Source organism: Urocitellus parryii, chromosome 2 (assembly GCF_045843805.1).
Source record: "Urocitellus parryii isolate mUroPar1 chromosome 2, mUroPar1.hap1, whole genome shotgun sequence".
Classification (NCBI taxonomy): Eukaryota; Metazoa; Chordata; class Mammalia; order Rodentia; family Sciuridae; genus Urocitellus; species Urocitellus parryii.
In genome coordinates, this window is record NC_135532.1 from 175197424 (window position 1) to 175220219 (window position 22796).

The 22796-nt window shown below is 42.7% G+C and overlaps 2 protein-coding genes across 4 annotated transcripts in view; one reads left to right on the top strand and one right to left on the bottom strand.

Annotated features, from left to right (window-relative positions):
- The window catches only part of Bdh1 (3-hydroxybutyrate dehydrogenase 1), a 60909-nt gene extending 38758 nt beyond the window's left edge, over positions 1-22151 (bottom strand). Inside the window, exon 1 of one of the 3 annotated variants that reach the window (XM_077795367.1) lies at positions 21984-22151. The gene's annotated coding sequence lies outside the window, so the exon portion shown is untranslated. Of the gene's footprint in view, positions 1-16977; positions 17195-21983 lie in introns of those variants that run through there. The other 2 variants (XM_077795366.1, XM_077795365.1) reach the window with 2 other exon arrangements.
- The window catches only part of Apod (apolipoprotein D), a 356333-nt gene that overhangs the window by 234400 nt on the left and 99137 nt on the right, over positions 1-22796 (top strand). The window lies entirely within an intron of this gene.

Sequence of the window (22796 nt, forward strand, 5' to 3'; positions counted from 1 at the left end):
ACATTTCTCCTTTCATGTACAAATAAAAAAGAACAAATTAAAAAAAATTTTTTAAACTATAACAATAGCTGTTGTTCTGTCCTCCAATTCTTTTTTTCATTTATTATTGGTCTTTCAAAATATTACATAGTTCTTAATACATCATATTACACGGTTTGATTCAAGTGGATTATGAACTCCCGCTTTTACCCCGTATACAAATTGCTGTATCACATCAGTTACCCTTCCATTGATTGACATATTGCCTTTCTAGTGTCTGATGTATTCTGCTGTCTGTCCTATTGTCTACTATCCCCCCTCCCCTCCCCTCCCCTCCCCTCCCCTTTTCTCTCTCTACCCCTTTTACTGTAAATCATTTCTTCCATTTGTATTCTCTTGACTTACCCCTCCTTTCCTCTTATATGACATTTTGTATAACCCTGAGGATCGCCTTCCATTTCCATGCAATTTCCCTTCTCACTCCCTTTCCCTCCCACCTCTCATCCCTGTTTACTGTAAATATTCTTCTCAAGCTCTTCGTCCCTACCCTGTCCTTGTTTACACCCCTTATATCAAAGGAGTCATTTGGTATTTGTTTTTTAAAGATTGACTAGCTTCACTTAGCATAATCTGCTCTAATGCCATCCATTTCCCTCCAAATTCTATGATTTTGTCATTTTTTAATGCAGAGTAATACTCCATAGTGTATAAATGCCACATTTTTTTTATAAATTCATCTATTGAAGGGCATCTAGGCTGGTTCCACAGTCTTGCTATCGTGAATTGAGCTGCTATGAACATCGATGTAGCAGTGTCCCTGTAGCATGCTCTTGTTAGGGCTTTAGGGAATAGACCGAGAAGGGGAATAGCTGGGTCAAATGGTGGTTCCATTCCCAGCTTTCCGAGAAATCTCCATACTGCTTTCCAAATTGGCTGCACCAATTTGCAGTCCCACCAGCAATGAACAAGAGTGCCCTTTTCCCCGCATCCTCTCCAGCACTTATTGTTGTTTGACTTCCTAATGGCTGCCAGTCTTACTGGAGTGAGATGGTATCTTAGGGTAGTTTTGATTTGCATTTCTCTGACTGCTAGCGATGGTGAGCATTTTTTCATGTACTTGTTGATTGATTGTATGTCCTCCTCTGAGAAGTGTCTGTTCAGGTCCTTGGCCCATTTATTGATTGGGTTATTTGTTATCTTATTGTCTAATTTTTTGAGTTCTTTGTATATTCTGGTTATTAGGGCTCTATCTGAAGTGTGTGGAGTAAAGATTTGTTCCCAGGATGTAGGCTCCCTATTTATCTCTCTTATTGTTTCTTTTGCTGAGAAAAAACTTTTTAGTTTGAGTAAGTCCCATTTGTTGATTCTATTTGTTAACTCTAGCGCTATGGGTGTCCTATTGAGGAATTTGGAGCCCGATCCCACAGCGTGTAGATCATAACCAACTTTTTCTTCTATCAGATGCCGTGTCTCTGATTTAATATCAAGCTCCTTGATCCATTTTGAGTTAACTTTTGTGCACGGCGAGAGATAGGGATTCAGATTCATTTTGGTGCAAATGGATTTCCAGTTTTCCCAGCACCATTTGTTGAAGATGCTATCCTTCCTCCATTGCATGCTTTTAGCCCCTTTATCAAATATAAGATAGTTGTAGTTTTGTGGATTGGTTACTGTGTCCTCTATTCTGTACCATTGGTCCACCCGCCTGTTTTGGTACCAGTACCATGCTGTTTTTGTTACTATTGCTCTGTAGTATAGTTTGAAGTCTGGTATCGCTATACCGCCTGATTCACACTTCCTGCTTAGTATTGTTTTTGCTTTTCTGGGTCTTTTATTATTCCATATGAATTTCATGATTCTTTTATCTATTTCTACAAGATATGCTGTTGGGATTTTGATTGGCATTGCATTGAACTTATAGAGAACTTTTGGTAATATCGCCATTTTGGTGATGTTAGTTCTGCCTATCCATGAGCAGGGTATGTTTTTCCATCTTCTAAGGTCTTCTTCTATGTCTTTCTTTAGGGTTCTGTAATTTTCATTGTATAAATCTTTCACCTCTTTTGTTAGGTTGATTCCCAAGTATTTTATTTTTTGGGGGGATATTGTGAATGGAGTAGTTGTCCTCATTTCCGTTTCAGAGGATTTGTCGCTGATATACAGGAATGCCTTTGATTTATGCGTGTTGATCTTACATCCTGCCACTTTGCTGAATTCATTTATTAGCTCTAATAGCTTCTTTGTAGACCCTTTTGGGTCTGCTAGGTATAGAATCATATCATCTGCAAATAGTGATAATTTAAGTTCTTCTTTTCCTATTTTTATGCCTTTAATTTCTTTTGACTGTCTAATTGCTCTGGCCAGTGTTTCGAGGACTATGTTGAACAGAAGTGGTGAGAGAGGGCATCCCTGTCTTGTACCAGATCTTAGAGGGAATGCCTTCAATTTTTCTCCATTCAGAATGATGCTGGCCTGTGGCTTATCATAGATTGCTTTTACAATGTTGAGGTATGATCCTGTTATCCCTAATTTTTCTAGCGTTTTGAACATAAAGGGATGCTGTACTTTGTCGAATGCTTTTTCTGCATCTATTGAGATGATCATATGGTTCTTATTTTTAAGTCTATTGATGTGGTGAATAACATTTATTGATTTCCGTATATTAAACCAGCCTTGCATCCCAGGGATGAATCCTACTTGATCATGATGTATAATTTTTTTGATATGTATTTGAATCCGATTCGCCAGAATTTTATTGAGGATTTTTGCGTCAAGGTTCATTAGAGATATTGGTCTGTAGTTTTCCTTCTTTGATGTGTCTTTGTCTGGTTTCGGAATCAGGGTGATGTTGGCCTCGTAGAATGAATTTGGAAGTTCTCCCTCTTTTTCTATTTCCTGAAATAGCTTGAAAAGTATTGGTGTTAGTTCCTCTTTAAAGGTTTTGTAAAACTCTGCTGTATACCCATCCGGTCCTGGGCTTTTCTTAGTTGGTAGTCTTTTGATGGTTTCTTCTATTTCCTCTATTGTTATTGGTCTGTTTAGGTTGTCTATATCCTCCTGGCTCAATCTGGGCAGATCATAGGACTCAAGGAATTTATCTATGCCTTCACTATCTTCTATTTTATTGGAGTATAAGGATTCAAAGTAATTTCTGATTATCTTCTGTATTTCTGAAGTGTCTGTTGTGATATTGCCTTTTTCATCCCGTATGCTAGTAATTTGGGTTCTCTCTCTTCTTCTTTTCCTTAGCATGGCTAAGGGTCTGTCAATTTTATTTATTTTTTCAAAGAACCAGCTTTTAGTTTTGTCAATGTTTTCAATTGTTTCTTTTGTTTCAATTTCATTAATTTCAGCTCTGATTTTAATTATTTCTTGCCTTCTACTTCTTTTGCTGTTGTTTTGCTCTTCTTTTTCTAGGATTTTGAGATGAAGTATGAGATCATTTATTTGTTGGTTTTTTCTTTTTTTGAGGAATGAACTCCAAGCAATGAATTTTCCTCTTAGAACTGCTTTCAATGTGTCCCATAGATTCCGATACGTTGTGTCTGTGTTTTCATTTAACTCCAGGAAGTTTTTAATTTCCTCCTTGATGTCTTCTAAAACCCATTGATCACTCAGCAACCTATTGTTCATTCTTCAGGTGATGCTTGCTTTTTCCTTTCTTTTTTTATCATTGATTTTCAGTTTCATTCCATTATGATCAGATAAGATGCATGGTATTATCTCTACCCCTTTGTATTGTCTAAGAGTTGCCCTGTGACATAGTATATGGTCTATTTTTGAGAAGGTTCCATGTGCTGCTGAGAAAAAAGTGTAGCTACTTGATGTTGGGTGGTATAGTCTATATATGTCAATTAAGTCTAGGTTGTTAATTGTGTTATTGAGTTCTATAGTTTCCTTATTTAACTTTTGTTTGGAAGATCTGTCCAGTGGTGAGAGAGGTGTGTTGAAGTCTCCCATGATTATTGTATGTTGGTCTATTAGACTCTTGAACTTGAGAAGAGTTTGCTTGATGAACACAGCTGCACCATTATTTGGGGCATATATATTTATGATTGTTATGTCTTGTTGGTTTATGGTTCCCTTGAGCAGTATGAAGTGTCCTTCTATATCCCTTTTGATTAGCTTTGGCTTGAAATCTATTTTATTAGATATGAGTATGGACACTCCTGCTTGTTTCCGCGGTCCATATGAGTGATATGATTTTTCCCAACCTTTCACCTTCAGTCTATGTATATCTTTTCCTATCAAATGCGTCTCCTGTAGACAGCATATTGTTGGGTCTTGTTTTTTGATCCATTCTACTAGCCTGTGTCTCTTAATTGGTGAGTTTAAGCCATTAACATTCAGGGTTATTATTGAGATATGTTTTGTTCTTCTATCCATATTTGTTTATTGATGTTACTAAACCTGCTTTGTTATCCTCTTTGACTACTTTCCCCCCTTTACTGTCCTACCTCCCATTGTTGGTTTTCAATGTTATTTTCCATTTCCTCTTCCTGTAATGTTTTGCCAAGGATTTTTTGAAGAGATGGTTTTCTAGCTGCGAATTCTTTTAACTTTTGTTTATTGTGGAAGGTTTTAATTTCATCTTCTAACCTGAAGCTTAATTTCGCCGGATACACGATTCTTGGTTGGAGCCCATTGTCTTTCAGTGTTTGAAATATGTTATTCCAGGATCTTCTAGCTTTCAGAGTCTGTGTTGAGAGATCAGCTGTTATCCTGATTGGTTTACCCCTAAATGTAATCTGCTTTCTTTCTCTTGCAGCTTTTAAAATTCTCTCCTTATTCTGTATGTTGGACATCTTCATTATAATGTGTCTAGGTGTGGATCTCTTATGATTTTGCACATTCGGCGTCCTGTAGGCTTCTAGGATTTGGGATTCTGTTTCAATCTTCAATTCTGGGAAGTTTTCTCGTATTATTTCACTGAATAGACTGTTTATTCCTTTGGAATGGAGCTCTGTGCCTTCCTGTATCCCAATGACTCTTAAATTTGGTCTTTTGATATTGTCCCATAATTCTTGGATGTTCTGCTCATGGTTTCTTAGCAGACTTGCTGAGCTGTCTATGTTCTTTTCCAGTTGAAATACTTTGTCTTCATTGTCTGATGTTCTCTCTTCTAAGTGATCTACTCTGCTGGTAGTATTCTCAATTGAGTTTTTAAGTTGGTTTATTGTTTCCTGCATTTCTAGAATTTCAATTTGTTTGTTTTTTATTACCTCTATCTCCCTGTGAAATTGATCTTTTACTTCCTGGATTTGTTTGTCAATGTGATCTTTCATTGTCTGATTTTGCTGTCTCATGTCTTCCTTGAGACTCCAGATCATCTGAAGCATATATATCCTGAACTCTTTATCTGATATTCCATCTGTTGCAGCTATTACCTCTTCTAAAGTTGAGTTGACCTGCATTGCTTGTGGTCCTTTCTTTCCTTGTCTTTTCATACTGCTTGTGTTTCTTTCTGCTTGGTGCAACTGTTGTGTTTTGAAATTTACCCCCTATTTATTTATGTTACTCTTGTATACTTGAAAAGTCTCCCTTGCAGGTGCGGGCGGCGGCTGTGCCCCTACTCCAATTGGGGTGACGTGTCTACCACGCTGGCGGCTCTCTGGGCCTGTTCCGGGAGTGGAAGGCGGCTCTGCTCTGTCCCTATTCCAATTGGGGTGTCGTGACTACAATGCTGGCAGGTCGCTGGGCCTGTTCCGGGCGTGGGCGGTGGGCTTGGCTGGAGGGATTCCACCTAATGGCCTTCCCTAACCTCCCTGCTTGCTAATTAATCTCTTCTCTGAGGCGCCACGCCTTCTGCAGCTGCGGGGCAGGCCGCGCGAATCAGTTGGCCTGGATCTCCGGGGTCCTGCTGCTGGCTGTTTTGATGTTGCAAGCTGTTGGAGAGTGGTGGTGTATTCTTCAGCTTTCCCGGATGGTGGCCGCTGACTGCCTGGATGGAGTGTCCGCTGTTTTGATGTTGCACTCTGAAGGAGAGTGGCGGTGTATCCTTCAGCTTTCCCGGATGGTGGCCGCTGACTGCCTCGGTGGAGTGTCCGCTGTGGGGGATGGGACTGTACCGCTTCCTTCCCCTTCTGAGATCCCGTGCTCGGCCCAAGGGTCCGTGTGGGCTTGGCTGGTGGGATTCCACCTAATGGCCTTCCCTAACCTCCCTGCTTGCCAATTAATGGCTTCACTGAGGCGCCACGCCTTCTGTAGCCGCAGGGCAGGCCACGCGAATCAGTTGGCCTGGATCTCCGGGGCCCTGCTGCAGGCTGCTGGGATCCCTGGCACTCTATCACTTTGATTTTTTCTGCTTGCCCCTCCCCCAGCGCTGGCTAGCCAGGTTTCGTTTTGGCTGCTACTGGGAGGAGGGGTTGGAGGTCAGGTGTCTCTGGTTTCCCCCTAGTCTTTATGGAGGCTCAGCTTGATACTCCCTCTCCCGGCAAGCCTAGGAGAGATTTTATGCGAATTCCCGCTGTCTGGGGGGTGAGCTGAATGACACCGACCTGTTTTGATGTTGCACTCTGAAGGAGAGTGGCGGTGTATCCTTCAGCTTTCCCGGATGGTGGCCGCTGACTGCCTCGGTGGAGTGTCCGCTGTGGGGGATGGGACTGTACCGCTTCCTTCCCCTTCTGAGATCCCGTGCTCGTCCCAAGGGTCCGTGTGGGATTGGCTGGTGGGATTCCACCTAATGGCCTTCCCTAACCTCCCTGCTTGCCAATTAATGGCTTCACTGAGGCGCCACGCCTTCTGTAGCCGCAGGGCAGGCCACGCGAATCAGTTGGCCTGGATCTCCGGGGCCCTGCTGCAGGCTGCTCCTGTCCTCCAATTCTAAAATGCATGCTCTGTCTTTATTCCCTATGTTTTTAAAGCAAGCTTGAAGCTTCTGTTACTTGCAACCAAAACAATATTGGCTAAACTCATTGAAGGTAGTTTCTTTCTGCCAAGTATTATAATTAATTCTTAATCTTGCCCCATATTCTGAGAGTACCACACTACAGAGCTAATAATGACAAAAGGATATGTACCTCTCCCACTTCACTTCTTTCACCAAAAAATGGAATTACCAGAGCTGTCAAGTTGGCCATGTTTACAACTGAAAGATCAAACACTCCACACTTAGGAAGATAGCTAGCCTACCAAAGTCAAATGAGACCAAGCCTCCATTCCCATTCTGGGTAAAGAGTGGTAAGAGCTCATATATACCTTTTAATACAGTTTACCTGCTGCCAATCCCAAATGTTTTCTTCAATCCATCCTCTCCCAAAACTCCAGACTTAAGTATACAACTGTCCCCTTGAAGGTTTAATAGGTATCTCAAATTTAACCTGTCCAAACAGAGTTTGTGCTACCACCTTGCAGACCTGTTCCTCTAAATTCTCCTTGTTCTTGACTTCTCTCTTCTTGCACACTCTGCAGCTTGGCTACCAGCATATCCTAGACCCCACCTTTTCAATATATCTAGGATCCTCTGCTACCACTTAGTAGCAGCAGTGTAAACTTTCAACAATTCTTGCCCAGACTATTACAATAGCATTTCAACTAGCATTTCAATTTACTTCCACCAAAGTCTCCACCCAGGTCACTCAACATATCCTGCATAATCCTTTAAATATACATCATACTACCTTACTCCTGCACCAAACTTTTGTCAAAGTGACAAAATACAGATTGCCTACAAAGCCCTAAGTGATCTAAGTCCATCAAATGATGAGCCTCTGACCATATCTCATTCAGTTACAGCGACCTTCTTACAATCCTTGGAACTTTCCAACCAATCTCTAACTTCATGGTCATTGCCCTTACTGTTCCCTCTACCTGGGACATTCTTTGGGGACATTCATAGGGTCCATTCTCTCACTTTACTCCTTTATTCCTTACTCACTTAGTCCTTTACTAAGTAAGACATCCCCTGCCCATTCCAACAATCCCCTCTTTACTTCATCTTTACATTTTCTTTTTCAATTTTTTTTGTAGTTGTACATGGACATTATGCCTCTATTTTATTTATTTTTATGTGGTGCTGAGGATCAAACCCAGTGCCTCACACATGCAAGGCAAGCACTCTGCCACTGAGTTACAGCCCCAGTCCTCATCCTGACATTTTCTATTCCCCTTCCTCTCTTTCATTTTCCCTATTCTTGGCACTTAACACATTATAACATTCTACATATAATATCTACTTTATTTGCTGTATCTTTCTGTCCCATTAAAACATAAGCTCTTTGAGAATGAGAATTTTGACTATTTTGTTCACTGTTTTATCCCCAACACCTAGGAACAGTAGGCACATACTATTTAAATGAACAAAGTCTTAAGCAGGAGTGCCATGATCAGACTTACATTTTAATAAATATCTCTTATTGGGTTAAAAGTAAATTGAGGATGGACAAAAGCAGTAACAGGGAGACCAATTACTACTAGATTACTGCTCTGGCAGTAATCTAGGGCCATGACATAACAGCCACACAGCTTGAATTCTATACAACACCAATGAAAGGTTAACAAGTGCTCACTGGGGATAGATAAAAAAGATTGTGGGCTCAGATGGAAACCATGGAGGTGATTTGAATGGGCCAGTGTGGCATTAATTTTAAGAGCATACTCCCAATTACTAGATTGGATGTGGGATATGAAAGAAAACTCTACCAACACTTTTGGCCAACATGTAAAAAATGACAAAAAAAAAAAAAAGATAGATTAAGGAGCTTTCTTTTCCTAAGTGCTTACCTTACTTTAAAAAAGAGCACACAAGCTGAGCCTCTTCCTTCTCACCTGGCCCCTCTAAATCATATCTCCAGTTTCAGTGTCTTGCTCATCCTTATACCAAATCTGACTTTTCCTTCATCTGACTGAAAGACCCCAGCCCAACAACATCAGGCCTAGTTGCAAAACCACCAAGGCATGTCACAAACCTACGCAGGCACCAGAGGTATTTTTCAGATAATTAGTTAGGTGTAACCGGTTGGGAAAGGACAAAGGACCAGGTCCCTAGGCATGCCTGAATGAGCAGCAACAGGAGGACCAGAGTGCTAACATGTAACTTTTATGTGGCTTTTCCAGTAACATAGAGTGAACAACAACTTTGCCCTTTAGGTAGCCTATATGCTGGGTTTAAAATTAACCAATAAGAAACCTATTGTTTCCCCCGTGTGAAGACTGCCCCTTTACCCTATAAAAATCTCTGTATCCCCCAAGCCCGGTGTGCCAGCTCACCGAAGCTCCGGTGAGGTTCTGCTGGGCACCCGCAGGTGCCTGTGTCCCAATAAATCCCTCTTGCTTTTTGCAGCCAGTGTTTCGTGTGATTCTCCTTGGACAGGGAATCGGGGGTCTTTTCATTTGGAGGTTCCACCGAGATAAATATCAGCCCCTCCCCCATCCCATCCGGATCCCTGCCCAAGGACTACCTGGTATCACTGGGAGGTAAGCTGGCCAGCTCATGTCGTGTCTGTCGTGTTGTCTGGTGTCACTTTTATGTCTGTAATGTTTGGAACTCTTGGCTGATACTTTGTTTCTATGCGCTGCATCTGTACGATTACGCGTAGTCGCTCTGTATTCTGGGCAGCTTGAGAAGGAGTTGACGAACTCGGACTTCTCCCCTGCCACCCTGGGAGACGTCCCAGGGATTTTTGTAGGCAACGGTGGAGCTCCCGCTCCATCTAAGCCATCTGTAGGCAACGGTGGAGCTCCCGCTCCATCTAAGCCATCTGTATCTGTAGGCAACGGTGGAGCTCCCGCTCCATCTAAGCCATCTGTAGGCAACGGTGGAGCTCCCGCTCCATCTAAGCCATCTGTATCTGTAGGCAACGGTGGAACTTTCGCTCTACCAAAGCCATCTGTTTGGAAGTTTCGCAGCGCTCTTTCTCTTTGGTCTGATTTGCAGTGTTAGTGTGGTTATTATGTTATTGTTTCTGTCTCTGTATTCAATCCCTTCATCTGAAACTAACATGGGGCAATCAATTACGATCCCTTTGAGTCTCACCCTCGACCATTGGCAAGAGAACTAATCTCCCAATCTGGTGTTGTCAGACCCAATCTGAGGGGGATGCTCCCCCAATTCGCTTGTCTGAAGGGAAGGCCCCAGTCGGCTTGGGGCCAGCACCCACTTTCATTGTTTCAGTTTAAATCTGGAAAGGGAATCTATGTCTTTGTGGGTGTCTCCATGTGTCTCTGTTAAGTGTGATGGCATTGTTTTAGTTTGACCGATGCAGAGTCCCAAATTCCAATCTGCCTTAGAGGTGTGGAGATAACTTTAGCTAGATTTTAACCTAAATTGTGAGCAAGATTAGGGAAGCAGTGTTTTCTTTTCTTCCTGTAGTTGGCCTGAGTGCACCCGCTGCGATTAAGAAATGCCTGCTGGGGATCTAAGAACTTTGATATCTCGCTTTAACTTTTCTCAAAACCCTGTCCTCATTATTAAATTGACATTAATTGGCTTCGGGATGGGAGCCAAACTTTCAGTCATAAATTCTGTCCCAGACTGAGATTCTACACCGAGGTAAGTGCATGCACCCCATGTCTGTTTGAGGTGCATCTTTCTCTCTCTTTCTTTCTGGAGGATAAGGTGGGCACCCGTCGGCTACTTAAATGCAATTAGTGCAGCCGCCACTCTTCAAGACTCGGGTGAGAGGTTTCTCGGCCTAAGCAGCTCTCAATCACCTGTTCAGTACAGAGCAGGCATGTTGGGTTCTGCCAAAGCCGTTTCCAACTTTTCTGTCTGGGCCTGGAGAGCAATTGGCGTGAGTACACAGTGTCCGGAATCCTGATCTGCCTTGGATGCGTGGAGGTGGAGGAAAGAGTTTGGAACAACTGAGGAATTCCGGTCTGGGCTACTCTCAGACGAATTCTTAAGGTTCCTTTCTCTTGAGCCCCCTTCCGACAGCCCCCAGGGGTATCTAGGGTGATCGGTAGATGAATGGCACTGAGGGAAAGCCCCAATCACATTTGCCTCCGTATGGGCCATGCAACACTCCCAACCCTGCATCCATTCCTCCTGGATGCTTCCCTTCCTTCGCAGGTCAGAAATGTTAGCAATTCAGGTTGTAGGACTAAGAAAGACATGAGATAATTAGTAAAATCTGCCCAGGTTCTCTAAGGTACATAGGTAACTTTCAATAGTCTGTTTTAGCCACTGATAAAAGTCATGATTAAATGGAAGTTCAAAACCTAGGAGAGATTTTTTTTCTTATTTGGTCTGTTTTAAGGTTATTATAGATTGTTTCTTGGGGATAATCTAAGTTAAATGTGTGTCTAACAAAATTAATTTTTTTATTGTAACAATCTGGTATCTGAATGGGTTTCTAAAGTATTGCACTATCTTGCAGTTAAAAGTTGGGTTTAAGTAATTGTTTAGTTTAAGATTTCAGATAGCTCATACCAGAGAACTTAAATACTTAGGATAAAAAAATTAAAAGAACTCTACTTCCAAGTTGGCAAGTGACTCCCAATCATTCAGTTTTATTTTTTTATCAGTTTTTGAATTGGGTAGCCTAAGAAGATTTCACTAGGTATACAGTGCATTGATTTGGGTAAAGATAGTAAATTATGATTTGGTATCTGTTTCTCTCTGTGTAAAATTTTAAAAAAAGTGTTAAATTAAAACGTTGGTCTGGCTTATTAAAATGACATTAATTAGCAACAGTCTTGGAAATTTTCAAAGCTTAATTTTGATATACATGGTGGTGTGTGGTTCTCTTTTAAAATTTTTCAGGCGATTTAATGTAACTTAATATTACTTTAAAAACTTCAGAACAAAGAAAGTAGCTTAATGATCCTGAAGAAACTCCTTCTGATGGTGTCTTTTATATTATCAAGAAAGATCCTATTTTCAGTTTTGTGTGAGCAAATTTTTCTAGTGTAAAAAAATAAATTGTGACTTATGGTTAAAATACCTTAGGCATAAAGTTTCTGCTCAGAATTCCGGTTTTCCCAGTTCCTTCCAGACCTCAGCCAGGGTTTAAGCTGATATGCAAACAAAAGCAGCTTGGAGCTCAGGCCCAAGGAAAAAAAAGGGGTAAAAGTGTCTTTTTATGGGAACTCAAACCAGATTAAACCAAAAAGTAAATTGTATGGCATTTACTAATTACTGGCCGGTCAATTTTTCTAGGACTTTTTTTGCCTTTTCTTAGATTCTATATTTTTTTTGAGCTCATGATTTTGTTCCTACAGACAAGTTAATGTTTTTCTGATAAGTTCTATTTTTGATCAACTGGAGTTTTTTGAAACATTGCAATGGAGATCTCATCTGCGAAAAGCTACAAGGCCTTCACTATTATGTGTGCACACTCTTGTTATGTGTTGTATGTCGGTATGTCTGTATGTGTGTATGTCCATATATCCTGCAGTGATATGACAAATTGACAAATGAGGAGCGCTCATGAAAAAAAAAAATTTAAAAATGGATCCAAATATCTTTGATTCACGTGATTCAAATGGTTCAATTTAAATTGGGTAAACAGATGAAAGTAAAGATGTCTTTAAAATTAAGCTTATAAGTTTTTCTAGGTGTTCAAAAAGGCCCTAATAAAATGTTGATGTCTATGAAATAATCTGCTTAGATTCAAAGGTTTACAGGTATTGTTTCAAAATGTGAACAAAAGGAGGTTAACAGATAAAAAAAAAACTAAAAGGTTCTAGATTTCTGGATAAAAGTCTATATGGTTAAATAATTAAAAAGTTTAAGTAAATGATATAAAAAAAGGTCTGTGTAAGTTTTTGAGCAAGTAATCTTAAAGAAATTAAACAACTGGTTAAACAAGTGCTGTTGTTTTAGAAAATTGTGCTATGTTATTTCTTAAAAAGCTAAACTTGGTTAATATAAAAACATCAATGTAATTGGTGCCATTAATGTGTTCATATCTTCCAGGTATACAAGTCTGTAAGACAGAAGCTTTAGAAAGAACATTATATCAAACTGGTGTTCTAAAATTGTATGGTAATTTTAGGCTTAAAAAAAAAACATGTTAAAAATTTATTTATACCATTTGTGTTCTATAACTGTACTTATTATCAATAAGTTATGTAAAGTTCCATACATTTAAATGTATTTTTAAGTTAATGAGAGCCTAATCTATGTAAAGGTTTTATTGCAAAACACAAAAGTACTTTGCTACTTCTCTACAAAAAGTTAAAAGCTTTCAGCCTTTCTTTAATTCATGTTTTAGATGTGATACTATGTTGTGTTAGCTAATGTTCATGTAAACTTGAACAACAATTTATGTAGGCTTTATAAAATGATGTCTAAAAAGCAAAGATCAGCTTCAGAACTATAATATTTAAGATTTATAAAGAGCCCCACCTTACTTGAGATAAAGCTCTATGTCCCATCTCATAAGTGACTATAAAAAAAGTAGGCCAGATTTCAGTGCATTTAAGGTTGTGTCCAAAAGTTGGTTTTTGTCACGATTGCCAGGACCTCAAACAGGGGATTATAATGTATAACTCTGCCAGAATTCAAGGTAGCTATTACATAAACTAAATATGTTTTTATCCTAGTTAGTTTTGTTTTGTAGTTTGCTTTTAGATGGTCTAAGGATTGCCTGTTAATGTTTTAAAAAGGTACTGCTTTAAGAACTCACAACTTGGGTTAATTTAAGATAATGAGTTAACACCTACAGGAAAGAGATAGACATTAAGGCCCAGTACTCTTAATACAAGGCTGTTAAAGTTTATTTGCTGGATGTTTAAGATTAAGTTTTAAAATTAAAGTTAAATTAAAAAAAGCCAAGAAAACCAATATTTGGCTCTTGCCCTCTGAGTCAGTCTGAATCAAGGAATAGGGGACTTCTTTAAAGAGCTCTGCAACTCTAGGCCACATAACCTCCTGATCAGGGAGATTAATGAGACCAGTGGAGGACAGAAAGCCGATCAGTGCATTTGCTGTGAAGAGGAGGGTCATCAGAAAAGGGAGACATCCCTGATGCTTCCAAGGGAAGCCACGTGGTCAAGCAAGGCCTGGACCCATCCTTGCGCAAATGGCACTAGCAGAACTGAGAAGCTTCTGTGAAGTTCCCGAGGACTCCCAGAGAAATTCAGCTGACTGTTATAGAAACATAAGTCAGTTTGACTTGCTTCATCTTAAACACTTAGCAAAGACAGTCAAAGCTAAAGCACAGCTGTTCCTGGACATCTTAAATAATAATAATAGTTAAATGTAACTTCCATAAATAAGTAAACTAGAGGCTGCAAAAGAGATTCTTAGGTAGGAATGCCTGATAACTATCAAAAGGAACTGCCAGAATAGTTTTTAGTTTAAGGCCCACAGATATTTCTGACCTACACAGGTAGGCTTGGTGTTTGCTAGTATGGTTATCCAGCCCTAAGTAACAGAATTAGATTTCTCTATTAGACACAGGTCATACTAGTAAAAAAATTTTGCAAGATCAGATAATATTAAATTATTAAACTGTGTCTTAAGGGGAAGGACATCTGTAACCCTAAAAGTTAAATGATATGTTTACAATCCTGGTAACTGGAGGGAACTTATGTACAGTGACACGTTCCAGGTGCTGCAACACTTATTCAGTACTCATGGTTTTTGTTTCTCTCATAGAGGTACCCATCCCCAGATGACAACCTGTTTTTCCCCAACCAGACCTCAAATGGAACTGAAAAGGGAACTCATGTCCCCCCATGTCGTCGTTCCCCCTGTCATCGAGCCCCCTCATGTTCGACACCCCTTTTCAGCCTGAAGCAGCCAGAACGAGCCATCGCCCCTTTTCACTCCTTCTCCTTATGGCAATAAAGTTTCTAAAATTAGGGTAAACAAAGCCAGAATAGATAAGTAAATCAGGTCAGGTTGGATCTAGGAGGCCAATTTTAAGTAAGTTTAAAAAGTTAAAGACTGTCCCCTGAGGATTACTGTTTACCAAGATGTAGAGTCTGCCCAAATAGGCCCACAACTGAGGGAACCATGATTGGTTCCCAAGTTTCCAGACAAAGGGGGGAATGAAAGACCCCAGCCCAACAACATCAGGCCTAGTTGCAAAACCACCAAGGCATGTCACAAACCTACGCAGGCACCAGAGGTATTTTTCAGATAATTAGTTAAGTGTAACCGGTTGGGAAAGGACAAAGGACCAGGTCCCTAGGCATGCCTGAATGAGCAGCAACAGGAGGACCAGAGTGCTAACATGTAACTTTTATGTGGCTTTTCCAGTAACATAAAGTGAAAAACAACTTTGCCCTTTAGGTAGCCTATATGCTGGGTTTAAAATTAACCAATAAGAAACCTATTGTTTCCCCCGTGTGAAGACTGCCCCTTTACCCTATAAAAATCTCTGTATCCCCCAAGCCCGGTGTGCCAGCTCACCGAAGCTCCGGCTGAGGTTCTGCTGGGCACCCGCAGGTGCCTGTGTCCCAATAAATCCCTCTTGCTTTTTGCAGCCAGTGTTTCGTGTGATTCTCCTTGGACAGGGAATCGGGGGTCTTTTCATGACCAAGACCTAATCCATACAAATAGCACCTCCTCCAAGCTGCCTTTCTAATCCACTAAATCAACCCCTCCCTTCTCTCTGCACCCTCTTAACAGCACTCACCGTGTCAGGGTATATTAGAGGTATTGCTGTTCATAACCACTCACAAGGCCACATTCAACCACGAGTCTACCCCTGAACTGAGACTGGAGCCACGTGTTGACTTACTGACTTATGGCTCCTCAAAATGGATGCTCTGTAAATGTGTATTGGGAGACTATCAAAGCTACACAAATTTCAAAATTCAGCTTCCTAGCCTGCCAGGGGTATACGTGGCCCTTATAGGATGGGCCTTATAGAAAGAAGGGCATCTGCCGTATCACAGAGGTTCCGGACCGGAGAGACCCTGCAGGCCGGGAATGAAACGTACGTCTCTGCAACCCCTCAAAGGAGAACCGGCAGTTAGACAGTGACTCTGCACCAGCTGACTGTGGGCAGGCTTTGGCTGACTGTCTGGAAAAACACGCGCAGGGTTCAAAGCCGCCTCCCCGCGCAGGATGCAGCCCGAGGCGGCTGCGCGCTGGAAGGCAAAGACAACTGGGTCCTTTCCCGAGAACCCATTCGGAAGCCCTGACCCACGCGGTCTCCCTAGCGCTCCAGCACTCACTGAATACCGGGGACCCGAGCTGCGCAGGCGCCTCCCCGCTCGGCGCCAGGGGGAGCTCAGCCAATCCCAGCGCCGCGGTCCCTTCCGGCCGGCCAGAGGGCGGGGAGCCCAGGGGGCTCGGCCAGAGCCACGCTCCCATTGGTTGGGGAGGCACCACCCAGACAAAGCCCCACTGTCCGCTCACCCGAGCGCCGCGGTGGCTGCCGGCCCAGCCCGGGCAGATCACCCCGGGATCCCCAACCTGCCTCCGCAGCGCCTCCACCTTCCCGGTCCCACTTTTTTCTCAGTCCTGCAGCCCATCCGGCTTCCAGCAACCGCTGGCCAGGCTTGAGCTCAAGCAGCTGGACCCGCGGTCTGACGGCTGTCCTGCATCCTTCCAGAGAGTGCGGCGAGCGGGAGGAGGCACTCTCCAAAACCCCGAGAACAGAGTCTAGTGGAGGACCCTGGCACCGGGCAATCAGGAAGATGGGTCAGGAAGGGAGCAGTGTCTATAAGTCGAGGATGCAAGGCAGGACTACTGGTTCGATCCTGGCAGGGCTTTTGACTATGGTGTGACCTTGGGCCAGTGTCTTCCCTTTTAAAGACTCAAGTTCCCTTCTGTAAAATACGCCGGCTGGGAACCTTGAGGCCGGAGGGTTTCACCTGGGGGTCGCAGGGCCGCGTGTTCAGCCCTGGGCACAATATTCCAAATAATAAAGGCCCGACCTTGCTCCCTGAAGTGCGGACAGAGAAACCAGGAAGGTGACGGGTGAGGTGCGTCTGCAGAGACGGGCCCAACTTCCCACTCTCGTTACGCCGCGGCCGCAGGGCAGGCCTGTAGGACGAGAGTCCCTTCCCCACCCTCATCCCGCGGACCGGCTCAGTGGCCGCCCAAGGCCAAACCAAATTGAGCAGAGGGCGCTGGCACATTGCTACAGAGATGCAGACCTTCCTCTTACCCCAAACCAAATGGACTGGGGGCTCGGCTGCGGAGGGCTCGGCTGGTGGGCTAGCCTTAACCTCACGTTCCTGGCCTGGAGAACAGAGTGGGGGCGCTGCCGCCGTTTCCTTCTCAAATCCGGTCTACAGGGCCCCTCCTGTGGCCTCCAGCTCTGGCACCAGGGTAGGTCTACCCACTGGGTGCGTGCGTTAGGGCTGCGCCGGGCGGGGCCCGACGGCGGGCAACGCAGGGGCGGGGAGCGCTCCCGCGCCGCCTCCTTCGTCCTCGGTCGCTGGGCCTGGCCCTGCTCCAGTTTGGGGTGATCGGAATTGCTAGGCACCCAGCCCGAGGTTGACGCACTACCGCTCCCTCCATCTCGACCCTAAGCCGGGTGTAAATCACCAGCACCTCCTTCCAGGACCAGAGAGGGAGATGGGGAAAGGTGGAGGGTGCTGGAAGGTTTCAGCCCCACGGCTGCCGGCGGGAAGAAGGTGCAACTCCAGAAAACGAGGAAACCCTGATGAGGAGGAAACGCCTTCCTTATCCTTCGTATGTTGTCTTTAGGGCTTATCAGGGTTGGTAGTTGGTTGGCTTTTAAATTTCTCTTGATCTGTGCGATTTATTTAAAGATTTGTTTCTAAGGGTCTTAAAATAAGAGTATAGCGAAGCTTCCCAGCGCTTCAACAATAGGACCTGGGAGTGCAGTCGGTCACAGATCAAGTTCGCCTTCCAACCCAGTACCTCAAGACATCTGTTTCCAGGAAAAAGGCTGAGGAGCGAAGTAATGTTTAGGTAAAGCTATGTTTAGTTAATTACAGGCGGAATGGAGAGGGACAGGGCAGATGAAAACTAGAGGGAGGAACAACCGGGCGGGGCGCCTGGCGGTGGTGTGGGAGGCGGTCGGGCCCTTCAAATTATGTCAGCTCTGTCTCAGGAGCTTCTTGAAGGCGGAGGCTGCCTTCCTCCTCTAAGCCCAGCTCCTGGCACATAGAGCCTCCAACACTAGGAGAGTCTTGAAAGGAGGAAACAGTTGATTCTCTGTACAGACAGACTAAGAGTACTTGCTTTAGTGATGTGTTTCAGAATAGTCACTCTTTACCCGGTGCCACAATGATAAGAGCAAATATCTGTACTGACTCACCAGGTTACACTTTGAGGATTGTGCATGAAGAAGAGCAGTTAAAGGAAGCATTAAACCTTTTCACCTAGGAAAACCATTAAATCCTAACTTTGGATTGAGAATTAAGTGAAAATATAGTTCTGTTAATGGGAGACAAAGGACATTTGACCTGCCTGAGGTTATATTAGACAACTTAAGTGGTTTGCTTCAGTTGTACCTCATATTTCCCTGTTTCAGGGCTTCTCTATCACTGCAACCAGGGACCCTTGCGGCAGCCCATTGCCCATTTGACACCTGAGTAAACCTGGAAGTGCAAGGAAGCTAACACTTCCTGGATGATCTTTGACCAATGGCGGATGGGTGGTGGAGAAATACTCCACTCTATTCCATTCTTCTGCCCAACATTTGTGTGTGTGTGTGTGTGTGTGTGTGTGCACGCGCGCGCGCATGCGCGCGCACTGGAATTAAACCCAGAGCTACATCCACAGTCCTTTTGTTGTTGTTGTTGTTTATTTTGAGGCAGGGTCTCACTAAGTTGCAGAGGGTCTTGCTCAATTGCTAAGGCTGGCCTTGAACTTTCAATCCTCCTGCTTCAGCCTCCCAAGTCATTGGGATTACAAGCATACACCACCATGCCTGACTCTGCCTAGCAATTCTGAGGTAAATTCTATAAACTTCTTAAAATGATAGTGCCCAGGGGGCCCTTAGTATTAACCAACTAGATCACTCAAATAATGTACCATTGGATTGTTGTTCTGGATACCTCCTTCTTTATTTGACACTTCCCAGTCTTCTATTTCTATGCCTTGTGATTCATTATGTAGCTTTGAAATGATTCCCAACACTTAATAATTGCCTACATGAGTGACTTAGGTTTTCCATGGAGTGTAATCCCCATCCTTGTGAGAATGTTCCGTCACACCTTATCAGACCACATATATGAGTTATTGACCTCAACCATGAGATTCCAAACCAGATAAAACCTGCAAGATTTTGGCACAATTTGAGAGAGATGCCTGGGGCAGAGCTACCCTCTATCCAACCTTCAAGCTATTCTTAGAAACTTTACCCACCAATACCTGGGCCACCCTCTTGGGGAGGGCTCTGGCATGTCTTCACAGTCTCTCCTGAGAACCTCTTTTAAGAAAGTACCTCAAACTGATTAGATGCATGTCCACAGAGGCCTGTCACCATCTGATTGAGCAACTGGACTTCTGTAATTGGATTCTAAATGAAATCAGAAATCACTATGTGGTTAATGTACTTTGTCTATCAAGTGTATTCCCTTTGAGATTTGCTCTTGTTATTCTCCTTTTTAAGCATTGTGGGGGAAAAAAAATCTCCTGGGAAACAAACCATGTGATTTGTAGAACCATACTTTCATCATCTCCTTATTTTAACCATACCCAGCATGTGCCAAGGTTCTGTCTCCTTTGAACTGTACACAGCTCCTCTGCCCAGATAGGAGCCCCCAGGACAGGCTCTTCAGCATTCTGCACATTTCATCTCCACACTCAGAGGGCGCTGTTGCAAATTACCAAGGGGGAAGGAGGAACCAAACGGTCTCTGTTGCCAGAGAGTGAGATGAGCCATGTGTGTAAGCTAATTGACCCATGAGAAGTCCAGCAAGTTTCTTAAAGAGAGGCACATAGAGGTGCACTCTGAGTTCTGACAGGGGCTCAGGACAGGCTTCACAGAAGGGGAACATCCTGAAAATCTCAATAAGAGAGCATCTCCAGATAGCCCTGGCCCAGAAGGGTCGAAGGTGTTTACTCCCACCTCTGGATCAGTTTGTCATTGCCACCTACCTTATATCCTTCTCCAATACCAGCTCAAGTCAGTCAATCATTAGCTCTCCTTCCATCTGGTCCTGCCCCATCCCCCTATAGGTCCCCTTCTTTTCTGCCTTTAGGTTGAGTATGGAATGCTGTCAGTGCAGGTTAAATCCTGAACTCAGCCATCCACCTCCAAACCCTCAAAGAGCCCAAGAGGTGTTCTGTGGAAGATAGAGAACCATAATACCACAGGGTTTCTGTTTGTTTTGATGCAAATAAATTTTCTTAAAAAAAAAAAAAAACCACCTTTTCTTTTTTGGGGGGCTAGAAACAATACCCTTAATCTACTGATATTTACAAATATCAAGTAGCTTTTTCTCTGATAGTGGAGGAAAGAAGCCAGTGTATTATTCTGTGCTGTTTCTAAAGCAAAAGCTTGTGTGTTGGAAAAAGACCTTGACAGTTGATCTTAACGTGACTGTAATACTGAATTCTGCAGATGAATGAGAACTGAAGGGGCTGCCTTTTCCCTGCAGTGAATTGGCAAGAAAAACAAGTGCAGAGCATGAAGGCAAAAGGGACAGGATCAGGCACACACATCCCCACTTCCCACCCATTTCTGTCTCTTGAATAATGTGTTTCATGAAGGTGAATTTTTGTTTATGTCACATTGGGTTTTTGTTATCCCCAGTACCCCCACCCCCACCCCAACCTTTTTTTTTTTTTTTTTTTTTAGGCACCATCTCACTAAATTGCAGAGGCTGGCCTCTAATTTGCCATCCTCCTATTCCAACCTTCCAGAGTCATGAGATTACAGGTGTGTGCCACTACACCCAGTTGCCACAATGGCTTGTGTATTTGTGTGGGTGTGCGGGGTGAGTAGTCTAGAAATGTAAGCAAAGTTCTTTTAAGGTCATTGGTATTTTTGAAGAGGAAAAAGTATGAGGAGTTGAGGAGATGAGAAAAACAACTGATCCTACCTCTTCCCTAAGTTACAACAACCTATAAATTTTCTTCCTTCAGTGTGCATTGACTAGGCCTTTATTACATTCCAGGCATTGTGCTATGTTCTTGGAATCCAGTGATAGACCAGTGAGGAGGCCCTGTTTTCAGTAATACAACTTGGCAAACAATGGCTGATCACTGCTGTACCAGCCACATATCAAGTGTCTTCTATGTATTATTGCACCTAACCCTGAAAGCAACCTAAGATTTCCATTTTACAGTTAAGGAAGCCAAGGCCTAAAGATCCCAAACAACTTGTCCACAGCAACACGACTAGCAGGCAACAAACACAGATCCTGCCCAAGTCTGCCCTACTCCAAAGAGTTCACTTGAAGTACATCACCAGTTGTTCCAAAGTTCTTTTTTTGAAGAAATGTATATTTATTCAAAGAAATATATTTTCACAGCTTAGTCTTTTTTTTTTATGATGCTGGATTGAACCCAGGGTCTCATGCATGCTAAGCACAGGCTTTACCACTGATCTATATTCCCAGCCCTAAAAACCCGGTTTTTAAGGCTATTTGGAATTCAGAATTATTTATAAATAATTGGGCATTGTTTCTTTGACAATCCAACAGAAGCTGGAATTGCTTTATCACATGGAAATTTCCTTCAATGATTACAATTATAAGAAATTACCATTGCTAATTTCTTATACCCTCTCTACTAGTTATGGAAGTAGTTATAGGTTCTAATTAACCATATAAACTGAATGACAAAAATATGAGATGACATTTACCATGCTTAAATTCTGATCTAATTTTCTAATTTTCAAGTTCTGTTTTTTTTCAAAGAATATTTAATATATTACAGTAGACTAGTTTTTAAAACAAGGCATGAATTCATATGCTTATTTTATTTCATTTTTTCCCAATTTTCCTCCCATTGAATGCATGCTATTTTTGTTTCTGCTTATTGCTACTAGGACAGAACCTTAGTTTTTTTCAAAAAGGAAATCAAATTGCAGAACTGTTGCCTTTCTGTTTAGGGGTTGCCAGGGCCTCTTTCCAAAAGCCTACTCTCTCCTCCCCAGGAAGCTCCCCTCTCCTAGGTCCTACCCAAGGCTCAAAGCTTTTCCTTTTGCTGACAACTGTCAGGGTCAGCCTTCTCTCACCTGAGTCAGCTGGTACAGCAAGGTTCCTTTGGCAGTATCAGCATGCAGGGTCCTCTTCAGGCAGTCGACTAGTCGGATACCCTGGGGTCCTCTTAGTCCTCAGTTAATGGTGTACAAGAGACACCCCTGGAAATCTCTTTCAGGCTTTGTGTGTATTCTTGCAATGCTTGCCTTTAACTGGGAAGAGAAATTCTCTCCCACATGTGATAAGCAAAGCTACCTAATGATAAAATACAATATTAAGAGTTCTGGCTGTTTGTGTGTGTTTCTCATTGAACAGTCAAAGTTCAGCTATGTTACTGTTTGTTTTAAACTTAAACTGTAACTTTGATCCTCTGACAAACAGTGTCAAAGATAGATGTTGATGCTTAGGGGTAGATTAAAAAAAATAAAAGGGCAGCTCTCCTGACCCTGTCTTGGGCTGAACCCACCAGGTACATGGGGCAGAACTTAAGATGGGAACTGACCTGAACATAATGAGAAAAATCTAGAGTTCCCTGAGGATGACCTGGAATCAGGACCTGAAAAAAAAAATCAAAATAGCCAAGAGGCTTGGTACAGGGTCAAAACTACATCCTTGAATATTATAGTGGAAGAAAGGAAGAGTGTGGCTAAAACAAAGGAGAGTTCTTAGGGCATCTTTTAGCATCTATCATGCCCTGTAATTAAAGTGAGTGGAAAATTACAAGAACCCAATTTAGTCAGGATTATAATAATCCAGACCAGTCTCTTCAGGAATGGTTTGGTTCACCTCATCAGGTAAAGAACCACAACAGCTGAAATGCTTGCTGAGGACAAAGGGAGTACAGAATG